Source organism: Dreissena polymorpha, chromosome 5, assembly GCF_020536995.1.
Source record: "Dreissena polymorpha isolate Duluth1 chromosome 5, UMN_Dpol_1.0, whole genome shotgun sequence".
Taxonomy (NCBI): domain Eukaryota; kingdom Metazoa; phylum Mollusca; class Bivalvia; order Myida; family Dreissenidae; genus Dreissena; species Dreissena polymorpha.
The window spans coordinates 16,739,112-16,745,727 of NC_068359.1; positions in this window are offsets into that span (position 1 = coordinate 16,739,112).

Consider the following 6,616-nt stretch of genomic DNA (forward strand, 5'->3'; position numbering starts at 1 on the left):
AAAATGATTCGCAAACTTTTAAAAATTGTGACAACATGAGTCGCAACTTTATAACAACTGGTAAATTTGTCGATTTATTAATTTGTATAGTTTAGGCATTTTCAACAATTGCAGTTGTAGTTATTTCAATAACGCAATAAAATCATATTTTATTTACTGGACACTGGAACTATCTTATTCCCCTGTGTTATAAAATTGAACTTTTCCAGGAGGACATGGAAAGAGAGGTAACTGTTGGGAGTTCCCTGACAAGGGTAAAAGACATCACGATCTCCGACAATCGTTGGAGAGTGAAACTGACCCTCTGGCGAGAGGCATGTGACATGCCCCACAGACCGGGAACATTCATCCAGGTCACAAATGCTGTGACCAATGTACACAGAGGGGAGACTTTGCTGTCACTCACCTCAAGAAGCTTTATCCAGGTATATAAGATTGCTATTATGTCGTTTCCCCCAGATAGCTGGCAGTGCCTCCTGCCACTAATTAAGCTCTTCGCTTCTTTTCGGCAGTTGGTTATCTTTTCTGTTGTTGTTGCCTCGTGTATTTTTTACTTCCCACGTGTTGAAGTAAATTTTGTTCTATCAATTTCATATCAATGCAGCGTTATGGAGGTTGCATGGTGTAAGTCACTGAAGTATTTATATCTAATTATTTCTTGATGTAACCATTACTTTAGCAGTAATTCTTTCTTGTGTAATGACACTCTACCCATTTCGGTTTTCATAGATTTTTGGATTTGTACTCAAATTTGTTCGTCCTAGTGCTCATTTCGTATTTTAACCTATAGAACTTAAATTCTTCATTTATACAACTATTATTATAGTTTTCTTGAATATTTAATAATCTATTTCCTGAATGCAACTGCAGTATTTGTTCTTTTGAAGTCAATATGTGTTTATAAGTTGATGTTAACTTGTTAAATAAGAAAGCTCCTCTGTCAATGTCTTTTAGTAAAATAGCTTATTTAGTTTTTTTGTCTATTTTCAGTATTTACCGCATGTATACCATCTTACATCATCATATGTCATTGTGGAAAATAAAGCGCAGTGAGGACTTTGTGTTGTTTTCCGGTGGTATTAAATGGTTCTACTTGCTGGCCTTATCCTTGTTCCAGTATAGTAAATAACCAACAGCTGATAAAGTTCACATGGAAACAAGAAATTCAAGAAAACAAACATATAAAGCCATACAATTTAAACATCAACGCAGCGGCGAATTGGACAAGCAGTACAAATATCATGTGAGTGAACTAGAAGAATTTATCTTGTCAGACTTTCATCTATTAGCAAGCAGTTTCATAACCAATTCAAAAAGATATAGGGACGATTGCAACAAATTGTTCAAAAATGTTCAAGTCGCATAATTATGTGACTCTTTTCAAATATTTAGAAAGGGTAAAAACAACTGAAAGCCAATCCTTATCAACATGGCTCGAAAATTCATTTGTGCAAGTACAGGGTAGAGTAAGCGACTGCCTAAAGTATAAAAGGGCACTCAAGGACCAGAAACTGGAAACAATGAGTAATAGTGATCAATCTTCGTCACCTAGTTTGGCCTAATCGAAGGCCGCCTAGGCAAAAGGTGCCAAAATTAGACTAGAATTTGTCGAAAAGGCGATCAAACTGATAAACAAGAGATCCTCAGAAACACAATGCCCCCCCCCTACTGCGCCGCTTTGAAATAATACATTTGTTTGACCTTTCACCTTGAAGGATGAATTTGACCTTGAACTTCCACTACTCAAAATGTGCAGCTTCATGAGATACAAATGAATGCCAGATATCAACGTTAGAATTATTTTTTCGGACGGACGGACAGACTGACATACTGACTGATTGACTGACGGACAGTTCAACTGCTATATGCCACCCTACCGGGGGCATAAAAAACAGGCGAACATTAATGCTGAGCATGAGCTCTTAAAATACCAAAGGGAAGCGGCAGCGTTGGCTAATAAAGCTGACGAGCTAACAAATCCATCGAGTGTGTCACAGAATGGATCGGTTATAGGCGATTTTCTACTAGCAGAAGACTCTGTTGCAAAGGTTAACCGCTTTAAAAGCAACCAGTCAGACTGAATCAAATTGTGTATTAAAGAAAAAAAACACCTGTAAATGAATCGAGTGTTACAGCACAATTTCTCCTTAGAAAAGACCTTATTCTGTCAAGACTTACAAACTTTTATGACACATGTGAAAACTATCAAGCATGGAAATCTAGCTTCCAGTCCATCAGCAAGGAAATGGTCATAAACAGTAGTGAAGAGATAGATCTACTTAAATATCTGGGTTCCAGTTCTAGGAATCATGCGATAAGCCGAAGAACAGCTTATCTTCATGATATAGATGAAGCGTTGAATCAGATTTGGCAGAGGTTATACAAAAGTTTCGGCACACCAGAAAGTGTGCTGACAGTTTTGTCAAACCGACTGCATGCTTTTCCTTGTTTGACAAATAAAGATAGAGCTAAACTCTATGACTTAGCAGACATCTTACAAGAGATTGAGGGTTTCATGACTAATTCCAAGTACAGCAAAATGTTATCGTACTTCGATTCTTTGATCGGTGTAAATCCTGTGGTGGGTAAGTTGCCCCACGGTCTTCAGTAGAAAAGCAGTATTTCCAAACTATAACTGCAGTCATGTGCGCTGTGTGGAGAAACAAGTTCAAGATTCTATTCTGTTTTAACTTTAAATTCAGACCCTGACCAGGAAAGTGTCGCGCGTTTGGGTGATTCTGTGGCTAACAATGTCTTGAATGCGTGTAATCGTTCTCGGGATCCACTCATTCTCCCTTTTAAACTGCAACCACGTCAAACAGAACCACAGTCTGAAAATCTAAGTGCTACAATTGGAAACAGTGCAAATATATCTGACAATGTGAACATCATTGTAAACAAGACAAAGCTTGGAAACATTTTCAAGTGCATATAGGGAATCACAGATGTGATCAACCTAGCCTGGATTACAATATCACAGACAGAAAAGGACTCCACAACTGTGACTTTTCTCAGATGAAATTCCATTATACACCAGCATTCCACAGAAGCATGGTAAGCAACTAGGAGTCCTGAATATCAGCTTGCTTCTTCCAGTGCTGTGCTCAAAATTGGGCATATCAGACTTACAGCTACTGCTGGCCTGCCTCTCTATACAGGCTCCAGACAAGAGGGTCATGCAGAGGAAGCTTAACACTGTTGCTGGCCAAGTGGAAGACATGGAACGACAGCAACTAGTGAACAATCAGGAATATGTGAGGCATATTTCAAACCTTGCTGATTGTTCCGGTGAAACAGATGTGGCAAAAGGCTAAGGCTTAAAGCTCACCGCACACTATATTATCTTGAAAATAAACATGCCATGTAATCAAAAATGCATGTGTAGCATTTATGCCACAATAAACTTTGTGTCAACATCAAGCACTTACGTTATGAGCCTCAAAGCATAAATAACAACAGACAAATATGTGCTGATGAAGGTTTATTAACGCAACAGACATTAATTAATATGTGCTCATGATGGTGTATGTCATGGTCATTATCCGCGGAAACTACACTGCAGAACACCATAGCCGTTTGGAGTGCACGCCCCATTTCAGATGTTACATTCATTTATTATTTTGTATTTATTTTCAATGCTTCAATTTTAGTCTTTCTTCATTTTTATCATTTTTTATGATATACACAATTTTAAAATTTTGCATTTTGCTGTTAAGGGGGACAGAAGATATAATTTCGACAAAATTTCGAGTTCCGAAAGGCCACAAACAGTCAAATCCATTTCATCAAAACATAAAATGACACAAGAAAGCCTTTTTGTGTCAGTGTCATAACATAGGCAACATACATTGAAAATACAACCAAAGACAAGGGTGGCTTCTTCACTTGCCAAACTATCTTTCCTCTCACCCACCTCATTTTCATGAAAAATAGAGAAATTTGACCCATTTCATGGCATGTACAGTACATTCAAACAGAATGCAATCCTAGTTTTTGCTACCGTTCTAATATAACAGAGTTTACCAAGCAGTTACCCTTCCAAGTACATACCGTGTGCTCAACTGACCAATGGTTGAGCGACGTTAAGGAAAGTGAGCGCTCAACAGACCAATCATTACGCGTTGTTCAGCGTGCCTCCAAAAGCACAACAAACAGTCGGCCATCTTGTTTCGCGATAGGAAAAAGAAAATTGTTTATTTGGTAAGTTTTACACCTTATCATGTTTTAAACATTGCTATTTGATGTATATTTCTGATATAGGATTATCGACAAAAGTACCCAAATAGTTGACAACGTCAAATTACTTCGAGACGGTCATAACATCAATGGATTAATGAACGTTAAATATAAAAAAAGATTTTATCTCTAGGACAGCCTTTTCGTGTAAGTTTTTAGTTGAAATCGATTGGCCGTTATGTTGTTTGTTAAAAATAACCACAATGAACATCTGTTTATCATTTTTAAGCGTGCAAAACAGCTTTGGAAATTCGATTATCCGGATACTATGCACGTTGTACAAAGAAAATGCATTGTTGTTTTTAAAATCTTGTAGAATCCAGCATTTTTTAGCGTTTTCTCTTCAATTTACATGTATTGATTAGATGATTATATTTCTTATTAAAAAAAGGTATTGTTTACAAATAAAGTGATGTAAAACATTGACATTATTTATAGGACATAGTAATTTTACAATTTGTTTGCTATGATTAAGTTCGAGAAGTTGGGGACATGGTGCTGTTAGCTGATTCGATGATTCAATAAGATTATTGGACGGATTTTTGCGTCAGCCGGGATTCCACTTAAGCTATTTTGAGCGCATATTTACGGCGCTAGTATGGTGGACATATAACTTCTTCATATTGGATACAGCAATAACAAACGGATTTGTCGTGATGAGGGAATTACCATCCCATCAACAAAAAGCCGAACTGGGAAGGCAAAAGACAGGACCGTATTGGACTTCCGCATGAACCTCTCAAAACAGCAGATAGGAGGTTACTGCAAGAATGGTACGGCGAAAATGGTGACGGTGAAAGCAGGACACTTCCCTGGGCATTCCAAAAAAGAGGCCGTTGCAGACAGTGCAAGAAAGAAAAAAGAAGACAAGAATGCAATGTTTTATGCCTTGAATGAAATGTACATATCTGTGTCCCGTGTTTCAAGGACTGGCATGTTGAGTTGGCTAACTCTTCATAGAGTGTTACACTAGATGATTTTTCTGTGAAAAAAAGGGGAATAATAAAGTGATGCATATTTATTTGTAATATTTATTCAGATTATTGTTTTTAAGTTCTATTGAATGAGCTAAGCAGTTTTGGATAGTTCTTTGGGTTTATTTGCTTTTCATAAGATTAATTACAAATTAAACATAAACTTTTTATTGAAGGTAAAAGAAAGAAATTGTTTTGTATTTGTTACAAAAACTGTTTCTGTTTGTGAAATATTTATACTTGAAATAATTATTAAATTGGATAAACAATTTTGAAAAGAATGGAATGTTTTTGTATGGAACGCAATAGCTGCCTTTACATGACAATATGCATTACATTACTTTATTTATCATTATATGATGTCGATTTTACATTATATGATGTTACTTTGGCATTATACGTTGTTAATAAATAATAGTATGATGATAATTTATCATTATATGATGCCCACTGTCCATGATGTGATTTTCACTGTACATTATATGATGCACACTGTATATTATATGATGTCACCTGTCCATTATATAATGCTCATTGTACATTATATGAGGTTCCCTGTACATTATATGATGATACGTTTTTAGCATAGGTGCGTTTACGCACCTATGCTTATGGTATATACCACATTTCGAAAATCCACATCGATCGGTTGCCCATTATGAAGCCATACCTGATCAAAAATCAGACGAAATATCTATTTAATTTAGTATATGGTCATTCTTACAATTTTTTTTTTGTAAACGTTTTTCTAACGTTTTCTTCCAAGAATATTGCTGACACCGTTTTTAGTGAATTTTTCTAAGACCGTTTTATGTCAAAAAATCTTCTTATAACCTAAAACAAATTTCGTTCGTAAAACAATTCTATCTGCACTATAAATCTCAATCTCCTACGCAGTGGCCTCCCTTATACTAGAAGTAACTAACCGGGCGAAGCAAGGGAAGTAACTGCTGTGAGGAGTTCTATAACAATCTGCATTCAGAAATCTGTATTCAGAACTCAATCTGTTGTGCACGTCTGCATCTAACGCTTACCACAAGTTTTACGACAAATTCTTGACGCAGACGAATAGGGTAGCGTCTATTTTCATTTGTGAAAAGAATAGTTCGATACAGATCTGTCCGTGCTTAAATTTAGAAAGGCTTGGGTAATTATTTTTCATAACCGTTTCGAACACTGATGTAAATGGAAAGATTATCTATTTAAATAGTCGGTAATTGTTTGAAATTATTGATTTGAGAAATTCGCGGATGGCGATATCGAACTACATTATACCACGTGACGCCATTCTTCCCTGTATCTTGCACCTATGCTTTTAACGCCATCGGCGCTCTCGTTATAATATGCTGCTCACTGTACATTATATGATGCTCGATGCCCATTATATGATGCTCATTGTTCATTAT